This window comes from Amblyraja radiata, chromosome 2, assembly GCF_010909765.2.
Source record: "Amblyraja radiata isolate CabotCenter1 chromosome 2, sAmbRad1.1.pri, whole genome shotgun sequence".
Lineage (NCBI taxonomy): Eukaryota > Metazoa > Chordata > Chondrichthyes > Rajiformes > Rajidae > Amblyraja > Amblyraja radiata.
The window spans coordinates 149,330,416-149,346,234 of NC_045957.1; the positions used below are offsets into that span (position 1 = coordinate 149,330,416).

The 15,819-nt window shown below is 43.6% G+C and overlaps 1 protein-coding gene and 1 long non-coding RNA gene across 6 annotated transcripts in view; both read right to left on the bottom strand.

The window, feature by feature from the left end:
- The window catches only part of ctnnd2 (catenin delta 2), a 1,121,748-nt gene that overhangs the window by 820,758 nt on the left and 285,171 nt on the right, over window positions 1-15,819 (bottom strand). The window lies entirely within an intron of this gene.
- LOC116970479 lies at window positions 648-11,641 on the bottom strand. Its single transcript, XR_004411157.1, has 3 exons — window positions 11,632-11,641; window positions 4,976-4,985; window positions 648-689 (listed from the first exon to the last, which is right to left on the bottom strand). It is a non-coding gene; the product is annotated as an uncharacterized LOC116970479 (long non-coding RNA).

Sequence of the window (15,819 nt, forward strand, 5' to 3'; positions counted from 1 at the left end):
ACTCCATGACTCTATGTATTTCCTCATTATGTAACAACTTTATAGTTATTAAGCAAATCACCATTATCCAGGCCATAGTTACACCTTATCTTATTCAGCTAGTACAGGGGTGGGCAACCTTGTTCTGCATAGGGGCCGGGTGGCATGTCTGTGAGCGGATGGCGGGCCACATCTATCACGTGTTCACATAGATCCCGCCCCGGATGGCAGGCATCAAATCACGTGTTCACATATATCCCGCCTCTTCGAGGACGCCACCCGGAGCACTGGCCCCTAGTTACGGGCGCTCACATGGCGCACCTACGGACCATTGCCTTGGCTCTGTCCTGAAAGCGGTGGCTCAAATACTCACACTCACTCATCCCCGGCCTATTGACAACCCCGATCCCGACAGTGAAGCCCAGACACAGGTGCACGGCCGTGCCGGCGGCTTTGCGCGGGATGCGATACAGCCTGAGCTCGGAGCTCGGCCCCGCTCGGGGGCTCCGCAGTTGCGGCCACCAGCACAGGCCTCCTTGCGTCCTTGACTCACCGCTCCTGGGCGCAGTGGCCTCCATCCCGGGAGGTACCGGAGATGAAGGAAGTCTGCGGGCCGGACGACTACGGGAAAAATAAATACGCCTGCAGGCCGGTGATTTCGGGTTACGGGCCGCATTCGGCCCGGGGGCCGTCAGTTGCCGACCCCTGAGCTATACAATCCAACACTAGAATGTGCTCTTCTTCTGAGATAACACATGAATTATATGCTCGTGTTGGCAGACATGTGTTTTAACAACAGCACCATTCCATAATGAAACTTGATTTGATCTACTGGTCTGTTTGCAAAATAAAAATCCCTTTTCCACGAAAGAAAACTTTTTTGAACATAGAACAGTTTAGCGCAGGAATGGGACCTTCAACCCATAATGTCTGTGCCGAACATGATGACTCCCACACCTCTAAGACGTGCAGGTTTATAGGTAAATTAGATTCTGTAAATTGCCCCTAGTGTGTAGATGCGAAAGTAGGAAAGCATAGAACTAGTGTAAAGGTGATCGCTGGTCAGAGTGGATATGGTTGGCCGAAGGGCCTGTTTCCACGCTGTATCTCTGAAACAAAAATAAAATTAATTGATCACCTGTGTTTTAGCTTATCAAAAGTACTTAAATATGAGAGGCTAGCCGAGTGAAGCTGCAACACAGGACTATAATCATGGTAAACAGTAAAAAGAGCATGCAATGGACTTCAGTGAGCTTGGAACAGGACTGAGCTCTGCATTCCTGCCACATTTGGTGTGGAATGGCTGGTGGATAATTAAACGGATGGAAGATGTACTTGTACCCGTACTAGAAGCAGGAAGGTAGGGCCTTGCGATTCAGCATCAAAGTTCAGCCTGAAGCATTCACAGCTACATTCACCGGGAGTGCCGAGAGAATGGTATATCTCCGATTCCTCCTGAGATTTGCAGAAGCAAATATTCAGCCAGTTTGACTCACTCCACATGATGTCAAGAACTAGCCCAGAGCATTGGACACAGCCGAGACAACAGGCCTGCTAACACTCCTAATAGAGTATTGAAGAATTCCACTCTAGCACTAGGTGTATCTCTCCCTGATCAATAGTTTAGTTTTCAAATCAATTTTCAGGATCTGGCCTTCATTGGCAATTCCAGCATTTTTTGCACATTCCTGCCTCTGAACTGCTTGCTATGGTTCAGGTGAAGATACTCAAACAAGACTATTAGATAAAGAGAAAGACACAAAATGCTGGAACAACTCAATGGGACAGGTAGCATCTCTGGAGAACATGGATAGGTGACGTTTTGGATCGGGACCCTTCTTCAGACGGAGAGCAGGAAAGAAACCTTGCGTCGTGGGTTTTGGGTTTGGGAAATCTTTTTCGTAAAGGTGAATAACTGCAGCACACAGTCCATTGGTGGAGGAGGAAATTAATACTTAACGTGGCTATTGGCTTACTAATCAAGTGGGCTGCTTTGTCATGGATGATGTCAAGTGTTTTGGGAGTTGCTGGCATCACTGCACCCACCCAGGCAAATGTGAAGATTGATGCAAAATGCTGGAGTAACTCAACGGGTCGGGCAGCATCTCCGGAGAAAAGGAATAGGTGAAGTTTTGGATCAAGACTTTTCTTCCTCAGACTGAGAGGTGAAGTATTCCATCAGCCTCCAGATACCCCTTCACTTTAGCCAACAATGAACCATTCTACATTTCCTTGATCACATCTGCTTTGATCTGTTGTTTTCACACCTTGCCCTTCCATATCTCTAATTTCTCTCTCCCCTGACTCTCAGTTCGCAGAAGGGTGTTGCCCTTCTCTCCAGAGATGCTGCCTATCCCACTGAGTTACTCCAGCATTTTGTGTCTATCTTCAATGTAAACCAGCATCTGCAATTCCTTCCTGCGCACAACCTACTGGTTGTGTATCTCTGGTTGATGGTGGAAAGGTGTGCCAGGAGATGAGTCACCAGCTACAGGATATGCCGACTCTAATCTGCTCTTGTAATGCACTTTACACATGGCCAGTTTGGTTGAGTATCGAGTGAATGACCCCCAGGATATTGATGGTAGGGCATTCAGATGAAAATGCCGTTGAATAGCAAGAGTTTGACTTTATTGTTTGAGATTGTCACCACCTGGCAATCCCATGGCATGAATATTACACAGCACATATCAACACTATGTCTTGTTGCATGCAGGTATTACTCAGAGGGTAGTTAATCTGTGGAACTCATTCCAACAGAGAGCTGTGGAGGCCAAGTCAGTGCCAAGACAAATGCTTCATTCGAACGGGTGGTCAAGGGTTATGGGGAAAGGGCAGGATAATGGAATTAGGAGGCAGAGATCAGCCATGATTGAATGTTGGAGTAGACTCGATGGGCCGAATGGCTGAATTCTACTATAACTTGTGAACTGCTCTATTTGCTGCGGAGTTGCAAATAGAATTAAACATTGTAAATTCACCAGCAAACATCCCCAGAGATGGACAATAAATGGTGTTTTAGCCAGTGACTCTTACATTCTCAAATAGCAATGAAGAAAAAATAATAAATGGAAGCTCTTGAATGTTTCCACGAGGGAAGACATTCTTGCCATAGAGGGAGTACAGAGAAGGTTCACCAGACTGATTCCTGGGATGTCAGCACTTTCATATGAAGAAAGACTGGATAGACTCGGCTTGTACTCGCTAGAATTTAGAAGATTGAGGGGGGATCTTATAGAAACTTACAAAATTCTTAAGAGGTTGGACAGGCTAGATGCAGGAAGATTGTTCACGATGTTGGGGAAGTCCAGAACAAGGGGTCACAGTTTAAGGATAAGGGGGAAATCCTTTAGGACTGAGATGAGAAAAACATTTTTCACACAGAGAGTGGTGAATCTCTGGAATTCTCTGACACAGAAGGTAGTTGAGGCCAGTTCATTGGCTATATTTAAGAGGGAGTTAGATGTGGCCCTTGTGGCTAAAGGGATCAGGGGGTATGGAGAGAAGGCAGGTACAGGATACTGAGTTGGATGATCAGCCATGATCATATTGAATGGCGGTGCAGGCTCGAAGGGCCGAATGGCCTACTCCTGCACCTATTGTCTATGTTTCTATGTTTCAATGTTTTTAATTTGCTTTTATTCTAATAGCCTGAAATGTTTGTTCTCAAGATTTTTTTGATTTTTGTGATACCAACATACTCTGTGAGAAAGGCAAGATAAGCTTGATGTAGATTTGATAGCCCGAATGCCAACACCTTTAATTGACAAAACAACAGCTCCATGTATCAGCAGGGATATGAGATGGGATGAGACATTTGAATGCAAAACTGTGTCCTGGAGGGTAGATCTCTGTATCGAAGAATTCTGTCATAAACCACATTATCCAGGTCTGCCTCACGGCAAGGATCCAAAGAATTAAATTGTCAGCGTGCCACAACATATCATCCTGTTCCCATCTTTCATGCAGCTTGAATCTTCTCCCTAACCCTCTGTCTCTTCTCCTCCTGAAAGTAATTTCTTTAAAAACATGTTTGTGACCTGAGAAAGAGAGAAACCACGGTGACTTTTGACCTGCTAAAACCTACTTGTTTCCTCCCTTCCCCAGTTGTGGTGAAGTTCAAACTGACACATTAACTATTTCATAGTTAATTTTTGCCTCAAAAAGGCTGGCAGCATCATCAAGGATCCACACCATCCTGGCCACACACTCATCTCCCTGCTACCTTCAGGTAGAAGGTACAGGAGCCTGAAGACTGCAACGACCAGGTTCAGGAATAGCTGCTTCCCCACAGCCATCAGGCTATTAAACTTGGTTCGGACAAAACTCTGAACATTAATAACCCATTATCTGTTATTTGCACTTTATCAGTTTATTTATTCATGTGTGTATTTACGTATATAATGGTATATGGACACACTGATCTGTTTTGTAGTCAATGCCTACTATGTTCTGTTGTGCTGAAGCAAAGCAAGAATTTCATGACAATAAACTCTCTTGACTTGACGACTTCTCTTTCCACAGGTGCTGTCTGAACCTGTTGAGAATTTTCAGGTTTTATCATCTATTTCCAACAACTGGCCATACTCCTGTGGATCACCTCAAGATATCTTGCTGCATTTAAATGTATTGTACAACATCTGAAAATCAAAATAAACTTGCATATATGCATAGAAAATAGGCGCAGGAGGAGGCCATTCGGCCCTTTGAGCCAGCACCGCCATTCATTGTGATCATGGCTGATCATCCCCAATCAATAACCCGTGCCTGCCTACTCCCTACATCCCTTGATTGCACTAGCCCCTATAGATGCTGAAAATCTGGAAATAAAAACATAAATTGCTGGAAAACCACAGAAAGGTTAGGCAGCATTTGTGGAAAGAGCAACATTCAATATTTCTTTGTTTGAAATTGGATCTGCCAGAAATATGTAGGTGAAACGAGCAGCAATTCTATTACTAAAAGGCAGGCCTTCAATCAATTACCCTTCCTGCACATATACCCAACTAGAGGCAGAATGCATGCAGAGGATCCAAATGATCTGAGCCAGTGTTGGCTGGAGAGCGTTTTCTTGTCTGTGAGGGTGGAGCCTTGACTGTCTGCAAACAGTCAATAGCTGGTGTAGACAAAGGATTCTGGAGGCCAAGGGCTCCCGCGTCCTCAGCCTCTCAGAGACCTGAAAAACATTGTTCATCATTGCTACTTTTTGGCAAACTCCTTTTGAAAGGTCACATACACAAGCACAGCGGTATTGGCAATGCTCTCCGTGAATACCTACATTACCTGAGTTGTAAGCTTGTAGTTTCAACTCTTGCTCTACCAAATTGACCAAACTGTCAACTGATCTTCCAGTGCAGTAATATCAAATTGTGGACATCAGACTTTGTTTCTGGAACTGGTGTGCTACAATGCTGACAATTATATTCTTCATTCTGTCCAGAACCAGGGGCCACAGTCTTAGAATAAAGGGGAGGTCATTTAAGACTGAGGTGAGAAAAAACATTTTCAACCAGAGAGTTGTGAATTTATGGAATTCCCTGCCACAGAGGGCAGTGGAGGCCAAGTCACGGGATGGAGTTAAGAGAGAGTTAGATAGAGCTCTAGGGGCTAGTGGAGTCAAGGGATATGGGGAGAAGGCAGGCACGGGTTATTGATAGGGGACAATCAGCCATGATCACAATGAATGGCAGTGCTGGCTCGAAGGGCCGAATGGCCTCCTCCTGCACCTATTTTCTATGTTTCTATGTTTCGATGTATCTTTGCCTTTGCTCAACCCATATTGTATTTGAGGATAACATTATCTGATTTGTTTTGATAGCATGCAAAACAAAGCTTTACATTGTACCTCGGTGATTGATAAGCATAACCCTAAACCTTAAATTAGTTATTAAACTAAGACCTGATATATTATTTCAGATGATAACTAAATTCCTAAGGCATGATGTTGAGAAGGAGAAGGTGAGATTTTCTCAGTGGCCAAAACCACCCCCCCATCTATTCTTAAAACAGCAACAATTAAAACTTGCCCAGAGTGGGGGAATCAAGAACTAGAGGGAATAAGTTTAAGGTGAAGCGGAAAGGACATTACAGGAATCTGAGGGGTCTCTTTTTCACACAAAGGGTGGTGGGGTATGGAATGAGCTGCCGGAGGAGGTAGTTGAGGCAGGGTCTATCGCAACATTTAAGCAACAATTGGACAGATATATGGATAGTCGTCACAAAATGCTGGAATCTCAGCGGGACAGGCAACATCTCTGAAGAGAAGGAATGGGTGACGTTTCAGGTCGAGACCCTTCTTCAGGCTGAGAGGGCGGGATAGATATAGAATGTCGTCGGAGCCAGTAAGACGTGGGAGAACTGGGAAGGGGGAGGGGATGGAGAGAGAGGGAAAGCAAGGGCTATTTAATGTTAGAGAAATCAATGTTCATACCGCTGGTGTGTAAACTACCCAAGGAAAATATGAAGGGTCTCGACCCGAAAAGTCACCCATTCCTTCTCTCCAGAGATGCTGCCTGTCCCACTGAGTTACTCCAGCATTTTGTGTCTACCTTTGATTTAAACCAGCATCTGCAGTTCTTTCCTACAAATTTTGTCCAGTACAGGTTTAGAGTGGGATGGGCCAAACGCAGGTAAGTGGGATGGGTGTAGATGGGACATGTTGGTCAGTGTGGGCTGTTTCTATGTTAGAATTTATTTGGTGGTCAATCTAAATTCTGTTTATGAGAGTTTCTTGTGTGCAAATAGACTGCAGCAATTATTACACTTTAACGTTATTTAATTGGCCATAATGTGCTCTGGGGCCTCCTGAGGCTGAGAAATACAGTTGACTCTTTACAACAAAAAAATTATACAAATAACAATGAGATAAAATAGCATCATCATGAAGATGGTACGCAGGCTGCTAAAGTTCTGGATCATTGATCCAACATCATGAGTTTGAATTCCCCACCGCAGCTGGGGATTTTAAACTCACGTAATTAAATAAAACTGCATTTTTTAATCGTTAAAAACCTAATTTTAATAAAGTAACCATGAAACAGCCAGATTGTTGTAAAAGTCCATCTGCCTCACCAGTTCATCGGCCTTCAGGGATAGAAATCTGCAATTGTAGCTTATACGTGACTTCAACACACCTCTTAACTTCTTCCTCAGTTCAGCGGTCGTTATAGACGGACAAAATGTACAGTGACATCCACTTACATACAAAATGAAATCTGCTCACTGTTTATTTAATGTGCAAAATTTGGAATCACAGCAGAACTTGTCTGAAGTTGCATATGCAACAGAAAAGTAGGAGCCCAGTCTTTTAAAATAAATTGGATGAGCAGAAACTAATTAAAACAAGCAGTGTGGAAGTTAATCCTTGTGTGTCAGGTATCATCACTGACAATATCACATTATCCTTCATGACCTTTGTCTTGATTTGAACTTAGTTGAGACTAATGGGTAGTGGAAAAAGATACAAAGTGCTGGTGGGGTAAGCGCTCGAGAGTCTGATGTAGGGCCTCGACCCGAAGTGTCACCTATTCCTTTGCTCCAGAGATGCTGCCTGACCTGGTGAATTACTCCAGCATTTTGTGTCTATCTCTTAAGAACATGGATAGGCGATGGTTTGGGTGGGGGATCCTTCTTCAATGATTGTAGGGGGCTGCGGGAGAAAGCTGGAAGAAAGGAGGAGCAGGACAAATCGTGGCAGGTAATAGGTGGATATAGGCGAGGGAAGTTTTGATAGGCAGATGAGCGAAACAAAGTCCAGAGATAAAAGCAAAGGTGTGAACAGGATTGAAGAGCTGCGAATGGTTCTCCCGGGATGCTGCATGACCTCTTAAATTCCTCCTGCATTTTGAGTAAACTATCATCTGCAGTTCCTCGTTTCTACTGAAGATAGACACAAAATGCTGGAGTCAAGGGCCTGTCCCACTTACGCGACCTTGGCTCACAAATTACGCGACCTCGAGGTCGCTTGAGACGTACGGGCACCGTATGGCCGCGCGGGACCGGTCCCACTTAGAAGCACGGAGTTGTGCGGGGCTGGTCCCGACATCACGCGGGGCTCCGAAATTCTGGCAGTGGCCGAAAGCTTCGCGCGCCAACGGCCTGTCGGCACGCAGGCGTATTGCGGTCGTACGCAGCGTCTTGATGTCGTACGCAGCGTCTTGACAGCGTACGTCTAGCGCGTGGCGTTGCGCGATGATGTCACTGCCCGGCGTGGCGTTGCGTGATGACTTCACAGCCCGACGGCATGCGACGCCCAAATTCAGTCGGCCCGCCTCCTGCCCAGCTGATTGGTTAGCATGACGTAAATGACGTCACGCGCAAACTTTGCGTGAACACCGCTTCCGTTTGGTCGCGCCAAACGCACGCAATCACATGCAAGTGGGACAGGCCCTTAACTCAGCGGAACATGCAGCATCTCTGGATAGAAGGAATGAGTGGCTTTTCGGGTCGAGACCTTTCTTCGGACCAATAGTGTGACTGGAGTTACATGTTGGCCTGACAACGTTCCTTTCTGAATCAGTACACTTGGATCCATTACTTTAACTTTATGTGCCATCTTCCAGCCAGATTCTATCAAAATTCAGTGTCAGAACTTTCTACATTTTGTTTTCCCAAGGCGTGCATTGCAAATCAAGCAGTTTAAGCATTAAACTGTCTGAACCAGAAGAGTTTGGCACAGATATTGTGGGCCAAAGCCCCTGTTCCTGTCCTGTACTGTTCTATGTTCCTGATTTGGATTGCTTTGTTATCCTCCTGGACCCATGATGAAATCAGGAATCTCTCCTCTTTCCTGCCTCCTCCTCCATGGATACAAATGCAGTGTTTGAAAAGTCTATGCTCTCCCCATGCTCTGGCTTTCTTCATTGTTTCACAGGTCAGGTTTAACTGTTTGCACAGATCCTAGTGCTATCTATTTTAGCTTTAAGAAATGTAAGCTCACTTTAAGATGAAAGGAAAGGCGGTGGGCACTCTGCTGACCCATGCCACCAATGAACAGCATTCAGAAAGTACCACACCATCACTTTTTCCACATTTTGTTACGTTACAGCCTTATTTTAAAATGGATTAAATTATTTTTGTTTTATCATCATCTACACACAATACCCCAGAACAAAGAAGTGAAAACAGGTGTTTAGAAATTTTTGCAGTCATTAAAAAGAAAAAACTGAAATATCACATTTACATAAGTATTCAGACCCTTTGCTATGACACTCAAAATTGAGCTTAGGTTCCTCCTGTTTCCATTGATTATCCGTGAGATGTTTCTACAACTTGATTGGAGTCCAACAGTGGTAAATTAACTTGATTGGACATGATTTGGAAAGGCACACACCTGTCTATATTAGGTCCCACAGTTGACAATGCATGTCAGAGCAAAAACCAAGCCGTGAAGATGAAGGAATTATCCGTAGACCTCCGACAAAGATCTGGGGAACGGTATAAAACAATTTCTGCAGCATTGCAGGTCCCAAAGAGCACAGTGACCTCTGTCATTCTTAAATGGAAGAACTTTGGAACCACCAGGACTCTTCATAGAGCTGGTCGCCCAGCCAAACTGAGCAATCGGGGGAGAAGGGCCTTGGTCAGGGAGATGACCAAGAACCCGATGGTCACTCTGACAGAGCTCCAGAATTCCTCTGTGGAGAAGGGAGAACCTTCCAGAAGGACAACTATATCTGCACGCCTCCACCAATCAGGCCTTATGGTAGAGTGGCCAGACAGAAGCCACTCCTCAGTAAAAGGCAATGACAGCCCGCTTGGAGTTTGCCAAAAGGCATGAGAAACAAGATTCTCTGGTCTGATGAAACCAAGATTGAATTCTTTGGCCTGAATGCCAAGTGTCATGTTTGGAGGAAACCAGACACCGCTCATCACCTGGCCAATACCATACCTATGGTGAAGCATGTTGGTGGCAGCATCATGCTGTGGGGCAGGAACTGGGAGACTAGTCAGGATCGAGGGAAAGATGAACGGAGCAAAGTAAAGAGAGATCCTTGATGAAAACCTGCTCCAGAGCGTTCTGGACCTCAGACTAGGGCAGAGGTTCACCTTCCAACAGGACAACGACCCTAAGCACAGAGCCAAGAGTGGCTTTGTGACAAGTCTGTGAATGTCCTTGAGTGTCCCAGCCAGAGCCTGGACTTGAACCTGATCGAATATCTCTGGAGGGACCTGAAAATAGCTGTGCATCGATGCTCCCCATCCAACCTGACAGAGCTTGAGAGGATCTGCAGAGAAGAATGGGAGCAATTACCCAAATACAGGTGTGCCAAGCTTGCAGCGTCATACCCAAGAAGACTTGAGGCTGTAACCGCTGCCAAAGGTGCCTCAACAAAGTACTGAGCAAAGGATCTGAATACTTCTGCAAATGTGATATTTCAGTTATTTATTTGTAATTACTTTGCAAAAATTTCTAAACACCTGTTTTCGCTTTTTTATTATGAGGTATTGTGTATAGATTGATGATAAAAAAATAAAATAATTTAATCAATTTTTAAATAAGGCTGTAACGTAACAAAATGTGGAAAAAGTGGTCTGAATACTTTCTGAATACACTGTATATGACGGTACTGCAAGCAGAAAGCATACTGAACAGCATCACAAAGATGATGTTCTGCCTGAATTTCAATGTTTGAATTGCTGCATCATTTTTAGGGTTATGTAATTGAGCCCTTGCTACATTGACGAAGTCCAGGTGCAGGGCTACCTGATCACAGAAGGTGTAACAGTAGGGGTTGGTGAACAGTTAATTTGTTCCTGCTTGCGATCCAGTCACTGCTGTTTGGGTAGCCTGTGTATATACAGTGTCTGGCTTCTCTATTATGCCCCACTGGTTGAAGATCCTGGCAATCTCCACAATGAAAGCTCATAAATTAACCTGGCTAATTAGGTCAGCTGTTCAAGCCTAGCGACAGACAATGAACAGTACTCGGCAAGGAGTTAACACATCGCTAAATCTTTTATAATGATTTGCCTCTCGGTGATATATATCTTTTGCCACATTAATTCTTTGCAATATTGTTTCTTTACTTTCCAGATTCATTTCACACTTCAAGTTCTCTGTGATTCTCTTCATAGCTGCAAGCTCTGCCATGCTGTTATTCCTCTAAGGTAATATCTGCCTGATAACTGGATAAAAATTGCAATATTTCCCAGTTCATCTCTTTATCATCAGTCAACATTAATGTTTAATTAGTCTTTGCCCAGTGCTAACCATCTTACACATTCACCCTTTCCATTGCCTCAGTCGTGCTATCTATTATTAATAAACTTGAACCCATGAGCAAATATAACCCACCAACTTTTGCTTTCACCTTCTTCCCCGTGTCTTTCATCATTTTACAACTTTACATACTTTAGATTGTGGTCCCTTACAAATTGAGGATTAGTATTTCAAAATCATTCTGCATGTTGACATTTGCTCTGTAGTGAATTTTGATAGACTAACTGTTATGGAAGAAACCAAGATAAGGAGTATCAATTTTTAAATTATTTTACCTGATCTCTGTATTCTATATCTCCTCAGGATCCTTCTCAATATTTTTGAGAACAGGGTGCTGATTGGGGATGATCAGCCATGATCACATTGATTGGCGGTGCTGGCTCGAAGGGCCGAATGGCCTCCTCCTACACCTATTGTCTATTGTCTATCACAAAACCATATTTTCTGTTCATCTGGAGACTAAACAACAGCAGCCGCAATACTTTCTGCACTTCAGAAGTGACAATGCTTCAACAGTGGCTCTACAGGACTTGGGTTAGGCTGCATTTGGAGTATTCTGTGCATTTGTGCCTTAATACAGGGAGGATGGAGGCTTTGGGGAAGTTGCAGAGGAGATTACCAGAACTCTGCCTGATTGGAGGCTTTCAGCAACAGGGAGATTTTGGATCAACTTGGATTGTTTTCTCTGGAATATCCGAGTGTGAGGGGAGACATGATAGAAGTATATAACAATAACATTATGAGAGCATGCAGCTTAAACAGGGTAGACAGTCAAAAACTGTAAGGTGAGTGAGGGAGAAACTGAGATTTCTTTTTCACATGGAGAGTAATGGGGGCCTGGAATGCATTGTCAGGAGTGGTTAAGGCAGATATGTTAGTGGCATTTAAGAGGCTTCCAGCCAGGGAGGTGGAATTGCAAGGAGCAGAGGGATGTGGATCATGTACAAACAGATTGTGGGCCAAAGGGCCCGTTCCTATTTTGTACAGTTCTATGTTTTATGTTCTATACTCTAATTCCTGAGTTATATTTGCTTTAAGATATCACAAAGCCGTGTAAAGTACCGTACCTGTACAGGTCTTTCATCTCGATTTCATTCACCTCCATTAAGTAGGAAAATGTCATACAATAACATTATTTTAGTTTATTAATAACAAAATAAGTGAACAATTATTAGGCAGCATTTATTTAAACACAATTTAAGATGATTGGCAAAAGTGGGCAAAAAATGCTTTACCCAACACATGATACATAAAAGTTAACATTTTAAAACTGCTAAAAGCTGTATTGGGACAAACTTTAAAAAAAAGCAATTCAATGAGGAAAGAGTGATAAAATGGTCACTTTTCAGAGACCCACCATTGATAGCTCCACTGGCTTGCCTTCCTGTGCAGTTCCTATTTATTTTCTCTCCAGTCAGTCTTGGATTAAGCTAATCTCCTTCTTAAGGAAATTAATGACCTACATTGTGCAGAGAAATATTACTGAGAGATTCAGCATCATTACCCAATAAAACTGACATCAATTTAAGAAGCTGTTAAAAATGTCCAAGTATATGCAGAACTGAGAAAATTGCTACCGGCAATTGGTCAGGGGTCAACAACCCTGTGCTCCAACACTGGATCCAACGGCAATCATCTGGACACAATTTGCGTTCATTGTTCAAGAGATTATTTCACCAGAAAATTGTTGCTCCTGGCCCAATGTGTTGCATTTTCACAATGATTTAATTGGATGGAAAATGCTGGGCAAGGCTCAGAAAACTATTTAGTAAGATAAAATTAGTTTAACTGGAAATTTGAATTAAAATATTCTTTTCAATCATTTTAATGACTTTTTCATTCATTTTTTTGAAGTTTTAAAACATTATGTCTTCTTGTGACTAAAGTTCACTTAAAATTTTACAGATTTTCGAATGTCTCACATGTCTCCGATCACCTCGGGTAGATTCAAAGATCTATGTTTTGAAATAACAATGAAATGTCACGCTGCAATGCAGGCCATGATAACATTTTCAATTCTCAGGTCCACATTGGGTACATGACTTTCAAGTTTCTATAAGCTCTCTTTAAAGGGAAGAACCAGTGATTATTGTACAAACAATCAACTGCAGATGCAGGTTTACACAAATTGACACAAAGTGCTGGAGTGACCATCAAAGGGATTTACTAGAGTTGCTGTCTCAAAAAGACAGCCAGCATCATCAGAGACCTACACCACCCCGGCCACTCATTTCACCCCTGCCATCGGGAAGAAGTTACAGGAGCCTGACACGTCCAAGTTCAGGAACAACTTGTTCCCTACAAACTACAAGCTATTAAACACGACAAACCACAAATAAACTCTGAGCTACACAGACTATCATGGTACTATCATTGTTTGTTTTTTATGTGTATGTGTGCGTGTATGTGTATATATTCAAGTGTGTGTGTATATGTGTGTATATATATATAGTGTGTGTATATGTGACTATATGTGTATATATACACACACACACTTTTTTCTCTTTTACTATATTATTTACAGTGTACTATGTTTACATATTCTGTTGTACAGCTGCAAGTAAGAATTTCATTGTTCTAAATGGGTCATATGACAATAAAACTCTCTCCCCCTCCCCCTCCCCTCCCCCTCCCCCTCCCCCTCCCCCCCCCCCTCCCCCTCCCCCTCCCCCTCCCCTCCCCTCCCCCTCCCCCTCCCCCTCCCCCTCCCCCTCCCCCTCCCCCTCCCCCTCCCCCTCCCCCTCTCCCCCACAAGGTCAGGCAGCATCTCTGGAGAACTTGGATAAGGCGACATTTCAGGTCGAGACCCTTTTTCAGACCCTTGAATACCATAGAAAAGCAGTGGTCCATAGCCTTCTACGCCTTGATTATTCAGGTGCTCTGCCAAATGTTGCTGAAATGTTGTGAGAGTACCCAACCTAACCCAACCATCTTCCCAGGCCAGGTTGTAACCATCGACTGGGTGAAAAAATGCCTCCTTACATCTCCTCCAAACCTATTACACCTTAACTGAAACCCGTGTCATCTAGTCTCAGACACCTCTGGCAAAGCAAATGTTCCTTGACATCTACCCTACATCTATATTACTAAAGGTCTGTTCTTGACCGGTTTTGGCTTTCTGTGCTGCGATTTCCGAGAGAACGCCGCCACCTACGGCCGTCATTTTTGGCCAACTTGCTCAGAGCCCCCCTCCGCCGCATGTGTGCCGAGGAATTCTCCCGTCGATTAAAAATGACAGAGATATTAATGTTTTTACAAAATTCCCCATTCTCTCTGCTGGGGGGAAGGACTATAAAACCAGGAAGTGGTGTGCCTCAATCAGTGTCTGCAAGCTGGAGGAAGGCAGAGGGTCACGTTTCTCTGAGCTGTGAATAACACTGAACACATGTCTACTCAAATGTAAGTGCCCTTACATTCTAAAATGCTTGCAGAATGTGTCTATTGGTTCTAAAGCTTGCAAAAAAATGTCTATTGGTTCAAAACTTGCAAAAAGTGTCTCTATTGGTTCTAAAGCTTGCAAAAAGTGTCTCTATTGGTCCTAAAGCTTGCAAAAAGTGTCTCTATTGGATCGAAAGCTTGCCAAAAAATGTCCATTGGTTCAAAAGCTTGCAAAAAAATGTCTATTGGTTCAAAAGCTTGCAAAAAGTGTCTCTATTGGTTCTAAAGCTTGCAAAAAGTGTCTCTATTGGTTCTAAAGCTTGCAAAAAGTGTCTCTATTGGTTCTAAAGTTTGCAAAAAGTGTCTCTATTGGTTCTAAAGCTTGCAAAAAGTGTATCTATTGGTTCTAAAGCTTGCAAAAAAATGTCTCTATTGGTTCTAAAGCTTGCAAAAAAGTCTATTGGTTCTAAAGCTTGCAAAAAAATGTTTATTGGTTCTAAAGCTTGCAAAAAAATGACTATTGGTTCTAAAATGGTTCATACTAGCGCTCCAGAAATGGTGGATTGGTTGCTTTGCCTTGGTTGAAAGGCACTACTTACTGCAAATGATGGCTTGGGTGTGGCTTGAAGTTGAAAGGCACTACTTGCTGCAAATGGGGGGCATGGGTGCATTGGCTTGAAATTGAAAGGCACTATTACAGCAAATGGTGGCTTGGTTGCTTTGGCTTGAAGTTGAAAGGCACTACTTACTGCACATGGTGGTTTGGGTGTGGCTTGAAGTTGAAAGACACCACTTACTGCAAATAGTGGCATGAAGTTGAAAGGCACTACTTACTGCAAATGGTGGATTGGTTGCTTTGGCTTGAAGTTGAAAGGCACTACTTCCTGCAAATGGGGGGCGTGGGTGTGGCTTGAAGTTGAAAGGCACTACTTACTGCAAATGGTGGCATGAAGTTGAAAGGCACTACTTACTGCAAATGGTGGCTTGGGAGCTTTGGTTTGAAGTTGAAAGGCACTATTACTGCAAATGGTGGCTTGGTTGCTTTGGCTTGAAGTTGAAAGGCACTACTTACTGCAAATGGGGGCTTGTAGGCTTTGGCGAAGTTGAAAGGCACTACTTCCAGCAAATGGTGGCTTGGTTGCTTTGGCTTGAAGTTGAAAGGCACCTCTTACTGCAAATGGAGGCTTGGGTGTGGCTTGGGTGTGACTTGAAGTTGAAAGACACCACTTACTGCAAATGGT